This window comes from Oncorhynchus mykiss, chromosome 20 (genome assembly GCF_013265735.2).
Source record: "Oncorhynchus mykiss isolate Arlee chromosome 20, USDA_OmykA_1.1, whole genome shotgun sequence".
Classification (NCBI taxonomy): domain Eukaryota; kingdom Metazoa; phylum Chordata; class Actinopteri; order Salmoniformes; family Salmonidae; genus Oncorhynchus; species Oncorhynchus mykiss.
Window position 1 is genome coordinate 384,474 of NC_048584.1, and position 6,867 is coordinate 391,340.

The window sequence follows — 6,867 nt, forward strand, 5'->3', positions numbered from 1 at the left end:
CTCCACAGTAGTTTTACTAATCTCTTCATCTATTTCAACCACATTATCATATATTGCCTGCAACGGAAGGAACCCAGGAATTACCTCATATACAATGTCACCTATCTGCCTCATCCCAGCCCTCATAAAATATTTACAAAACAACGTCATATTATTACACTTTATCTTTGGATTTAAAAATATCGGTTGATTTAAAATATCTTCTAAAATGGTACATTCATAATAAATATTTGGTAAAAATTGCCCCCAAGCCTCAAACACTTCTCTATAAAACAACGGTATATTTCCTAACATTTCTTTCTTCATACTCATCAATAAACCATTGTCCCCCACCCTCCCTACCTCTTGCAAATAATCTTTAAAAAACCTTTTCCACCCATAATCCAATTCACCAAATAAATATTTCCGTACCATTTTAACTCTAATTGCTGTTTTCCTTACACTTAAATCTACCAACTTCAAACCCCCCTCTTCATAACCTGCAATCAAAGTTTTAAAAGCAATTTTCACCCCCTTCCCGTCCCATAAAAAATCAACTAAAATCTTATTCATTTCAGATAAAACCCATTCTGGCATATCCAAAACATTCATTACATAAATAAAAATTGACATCAACAAGAAATTTATCACAATGACTTTCCCTTTTAACTTCAAAGACCTCCCCCTCCACATATTTACTACCTTCCTAACTTTATTTATCACACCACTCCATGTCAAACCCTAGCTTCTATTTCGTTCACCCCTAAAAACACTCCTAACACCTTAAAATAATCTTTTACCACTTTAAAAGTAAAATTCCCCTCATTAATCTTCCCAATATACATTACAACTGACTTCTCCATGTTAACCTTTGCACCTGATGCTTGTCCATATACTTTAAAACACTCCATCACCCTTTTTACACTTCCCTCATCTCTAACTGTTATAGTGGTATCATCTGCGTATTGATGAATCAAACTAAAACCTTCTTGTGGAGTCTGTACACAATTTATAAGATGATCTTTAAAAAAAAATGCTGCTAAAGGTTCCACCGATAAAACAAATAATAAAGCTGATAAAGGGCATCCCTGTCTCACAGATCTCTCAAGAATAAAATAATCAGTTAAAACCCCATTACACTTCACCCTACTTTTTGCCATGTTGTCCGTCATATTAAACAAAAAAAGAGGCCAAAAACTCTCCCCCAAGCAGCAAAACTGCAAAGGGGGGGAAAAAAAACGAACCAAACTTAAACTTTTTCAAATGCAAAAATCAAAATTATACTTAAAAAAACGTTGAAAATAACCAAAAAAGCTCTCAAGCAAACAAACACTCACTCACTCACGACTTAATTACCGACACCTGTCTCACTTTCCAAACAGGAAGTGCTCACTCAGGCTGGTATGGCCGTAAGCAAAAGGCAATCTCTTGGTACACTATATAAAGTCAACGTGTCGCTTACTCTTAGGGGGACAGAGAAATGTCCACCTTGTGACACACTGAAAAGCTCAAACCTTGCTTGCATTTCCAGACCATATATTTCACTCTTGTGGGGGGGAAAAAGAGGGCATATCCTAGGTTCATACTTATGACAACTTCATGGACCTGGGCCCTATAAAATACAGCGCGCCCACACGGAATCACGAAATACAGACATTACACCGAAATTCAACAACATTACAAAATGCTTTGAGCTAAGGAGGAAATCAAATCATTCCCTTCAACTTGTTAGAAAATCCATTCATTTGCCCAAGTGAATCATAAGACATGAACAAAATGCATCAGTGATTCGTATTTCCACGCAACTTTCAGAAACTGCACAGGACTGCCCAGTTTCCGTGCGCATGCGTGCGGAGCGCGCGCATATCTACACTTTGTGTAGCCGTTAGCGATGAGGCTAATGATAACCTTCTTGTGGTAGAGAAGGAAAGGCTTCCCACAAAAACCTTCTCAATCAAATGTTAACTGCAAAGTAGCCTATGCCAGCCTGGCAGAATTATATCATGATTATTTGCATCAATCCAGTGGCCATTTGTTTTGCAAACTCCGCAATCACATGAGCGCTACAGCAACACCGCTTAACCAAACAAAGGTCTCTTCCTGGCGCACACTTGCCTAAAAAAGGGTAACTACACCCCAAAATCGATGTCTTCCGTTTTTCCCAGACCTCAAAAGTGGTTTCCTGCTAGGGTTTTAAATGTTGTCGTGGACATAGAACATCTAATCGTGTTATAATTCTATTAAAAAGGTGTACTTTTGAGAGCGAAAACCTGCAGAAGCAGGGACAAACGGGATGGGGGGGGAATATTATTATTATTTTTCTTTTTTTTTGGGGGGGGGGGGCAATCAGTCAAAACATTGAAGGGGATTTTACAGGGCCCTAATGGACTACAGACATTGACAGTCTCTCTCCTTGCCTAAAAACAAATGCTGAATGCACTGCCTAGATTTTGAGGTAAACGCATTGTCCATTATTTGATTCGATCAGGGCAGGGCAGGGCAGGGAAGCACTAACAAACTGCATTTAGTCCAATAAAAAGACACAACACTATTAGAGTGATAAATAAAAGGGAGTTGCTCCACGCATGACACAAGAGAACCCTCTTCTGGAGCAAAAAGCTTACAGCACCTGGTATTCCCAGGCGGTCTCCCATCCAAGTACTAACCAGGCCCGACCCTGCTTAGCTTCCGAGATCGGACGAGATCGGGCGTATTTAAAAAAATATATATTTTATTATGAAAAAACACACAATATTTACAACATTTAGTCAATATTTACAACATTTCACACTTTTACAAAATCAGAAAAATAATAGAATAAAATCAATTTAAAAGACAATCATTCACTCATACCAATTATTAATTAAATACAAGTTTCCCATTTGACATTATTTCAATAAAAGTACTCCTCCACACAAACAGTTTTTCAAAATTTCCTCCACCGTATTTATATATTATCTCTATATCATTTTCTAAAATCCTCCTAAAAAGACCTTCCACACTCACACATTTCCCTTCATAATGACCCATGTTCCTTCTTTGTCTTACAGCATATCTAGCATGACTTAAAACATAATTAACCAAATTAAAATTCAAAACTTTACTTTTCCCGTTAATACCAAAAAGAAAGAATCTCTTCCATTCCACCCCATTAAAAATCTCCTCCCCCCAATGTTTTACTAAAAGCCCTTTTAAAAACTCATGAAAATCTTTTAACCTGCTACATTCAACAAAAAAGTGCATAACATTTTCCACCCCTGTACCACAAATATCACATTCTCTTTTAATCTCCCTATTTATTTGATGCAAAACCACATTTGTAAAAATCCTATTGTGTTTCAATTTAAAATCATTGTCTTCACACTCTATAGAATTATATTTGACATTTACATTCTTCCATATTGATTTCACATCCATATTTGCAAACACCCTAGACCACACTTTTTCCGACGCAGGAACTTTTATCTCTTTTAAAATACATTTACTATAAACCATTTGAACTTTTAAACCTGATAAATCATGTTTCTCCCCATTACTTTCATAATATAAAACCGGTAAACCCCTAGATCTTTTAGCCACCTCTTTATTTATTAAAATCACCCACTCCCCAGGAATACATCCTAATATTTTCTTGTACATATTCTCCACAGTAGTTTTACTAATCTCTTCATCTATTTCAACCACATTATCATATATTGCCTGCAACGGAAGGAACCCAGGAATTACCTCATATACAATGTCACCTATCTGCCTCATCCCAGCCCTCATAAAATATTTACAAAACAACGTCATATTATTACACTTTATCTTTGGATTTAAAAATATCGGTTGATTTAAAATATCTTCTAAAATGGTACATTCATAATAAATATTTGGTAAAAATTGCCCCCAAGCCTCAAACACTTCTCTATAAAACAACGGTATATTTCCTAACATTTCTTTCTTCATACTCATCAATAAACCATTGTCCCCCACCCTCCCTACCTCTTGCAAATAATCTTTAAAAAACCTTTTCCACCCATAATCCAATTCACCAAATAAATATTTCCGTACCATTTTAACTCTAATTGCTGTTTTCCTTACACTTAAATCTACCAACTTCAAACCCCCCTCTTCATAACCTGCAATCAAAGTTTTAAAAGCAATTTTCACCCCCTTCCCGTCCCATAAAAAATCAACTAAAATCTTATTCATTTCAGATAAAACCCATTCTGGCATATCCAAAACATTCATTACATAAATAAAAATTGACATCAACAAGAAATTTATCACAATGACTTTCCCTTTTAACTTCAAAGACCTCCCCCTCCACATATTTACTACCTTCCTAACTTTATTTATCACACCACTCCATGTCAAACCCTAGCTTCTATTTCGTTCACCCCTAAAAACACTCCTAACACCTTAAAATAATCTTTTACCACCTTAAAAGTAAAATTCCCCTCATTAATCTTCCCAATATACATTACAACTGACTTCTCCATGTTAACCTTTGCACCTGATGCTTGTCCATATACTTTAAAACACTCCATCACCCTTTTTACACTTCCCTCATCTCTAACTGTTATAGTGGTATCATCTGCGTATTGATGAATCAAACTAAAACCTTCTTGTGGAGTCTGTACACAATTTATAAGATGATCTTTAAAAAAAAATGCTGCTAAAGGTTCCACCGATAAAACAAATAATAAAGCTGATAAAGGGCATCCCTGTCTCACAGATCTCTCAAGAATAAAATAATCAGTTAAAACCCCATTACACTTCACCCTACTTTTTGCCATGTTGTCCGTCATATTAAACAAAAAAAGAGGCCAAAAACTCTCCCCCAAGCAGCAAAACTGCAAAGGGGGGAAAAAAAAACGAACCAAACTTAAACTTTTTCAAATGCAAAAATCAAAATTATACTTAAAAAAACATTGAAAATAACCAAAAAAGCTCTCAAGCAAACAAACACTCACTCACTCACTCACGACTTAATTACCGACACCTGTCTCACTTTCCAAACAGGAAGTGCTCACTCAGGCTGGTATGGCCGTAAGCAAAAGGCAATCTCTTGGTACACTATATAAAGTCAACGTGTCGCTTACTCTTAGGGGGACAGAGAAATGTCCACCTTGTGACACACTGAAAAGCTCAAACCTTGCTTGCATTTCCAGACCATATATTTCACTCTTGTGGGGGGGGGGGAAAGAGGGCATATCCTAGGTTCATACTTATGACAACTTCATGGACCTGGGCCCTATAAAATACAGCGCGCCCACACGGAATCACGAAATACAGACATTACACCGAAATTCAACAACATTACAAAATGCTTTGAGCTAAGGAGGAAATCAAATCATTCCCTTCAACTTGTTAGAAAATCCATTCATTTGCCCAAGTGAATCATAAGACATGAACAAAATGCATCAGTGATTCGTATTTCCACGCAACTTTCAGAAACTGCACAGGACTGCCCAGTTTCCGTGCGCATGCGTGCGGAGCGCGCGCATATCTACACTTTGTGTAGCCGTTAGCGATGAGGCTAATGATAACCTTCTTGTGGTAGAGAAGGAAAGGCTTCCCACAAAAACCTTCTCAATCAAATGTTAACTGCAAAGTAGCCTATGCCAGCCTGGCAGAATTATATCATGATTATTTGCATCAATCCAGTGGCCATTTGTTTTGCAAACTCCGCAATCACATGAGCGCTACAGCAACACCGCTTAACCAAACAAAGGTCTCTTCCTGGCGTACACTTGCCTAAAAAAGGGTAACTACACCCCAAAATCGATGTCTTCCGTTTTTCCCAGACCTCAAAAGTGGTTTCCTGCTAGGGTTTTAAATGTTGTCGTGGACATAGAACATCTAATCGTGTTATAATTCTATTAAAAAGGTGTACTTTTGAGAGCGAAAACCTGCAGAAGCAGGGACAAACGGGATGGGGGGGAATATTATTATTATTTTTCTTTTTTTGGGGGGGGGGGGGGGGGGCAATCAGTCAAAACATTGAAGGGGATTTTACAGGGCCCTAATGGACTACAGACATTGACAGTCTCTCTCCTTGCCTAAAAACAAATGCTGAATGCACTGCCTAGATTTTGAGGTAAACGCATTGTCCATTATTTGATTTGATCAGGGCAGGGCAGGGAAGCACTAACAAACTGCATTTAGTCCAATAAAAAGACAACACTATTAGGGTGATAAATAAAAGGGAGTTGCTCCACGCATGACACAAGAGAACCCTCTGCTGGAGAAAAATGCTTACAGCACCTGGTATTCCCAGGCGGTCTCCCACCCAAGTACTAACCAGGCACAACCCTGCTTAGCTTCTGAGATCGGAAGAGATCAGGCGTACTCAGGCCGGTGTGGCCGTAAGCAAAAGGCAATCTCAAAAAGTGGAAGAAATTGCATATACTGTAGCCATAATTTGTAGCACAGATTGTTGGATGAAATACAAACTAACCTTGCTTACTTATTTCAAAGCGAGGGCACATATTTCAGGCTTGTGGGAAAAAACGGACAAAGAGTTGAAATTCCACAAGGCAGTGAAAAAAAGCTAACAGCACCTGGTATTCCCAGGCGGTCTCCCATCCAAGTACCAAGTACTGTTATGTTATTGTGCTACTTTTTATCATTTTTTACTTTAGTTTATTTGCTAAATATTTTCTTAACTCTTCTTGAACTGCACTGTTGGTTAAGGACTTGTAAGTCAGCATTTCACAGTAAGGTCTACACTTGATGTATTCGGCGCAAAAATAAAGTTTAATTTGATTTGAACTGTCCAAAATCATGTGTTACATCACTTGCATCTTGTCAGCGTCTGAAAATGGCTAATTAAATGACTGATCGCTGGCTCTGAATGGTTACTTGATACTCTCTGTATGGCGATTACATGCGATAGTTGGC

General features: G+C 37.7%; 1 non-coding gene and 1 pseudogene across 1 annotated transcript; both read right to left on the reverse strand.

The window, feature by feature from the left end:
* Positions 1–2,596: 2,596 nt before the first annotated feature.
* LOC118942455 lies at positions 2,597–2,715 on the reverse strand (annotated as a pseudogene).
* A 3,504-nt stretch (positions 2,716–6,219) lies between these two features.
* On the reverse strand, positions 6,220–6,338 carry LOC118942431. Its single transcript, XR_005038381.1, has one exon. It is a non-coding gene; the product is annotated as a 5S ribosomal RNA (ribosomal RNA).
* Positions 6,339–6,867: the final 529 nt, after the last annotated feature.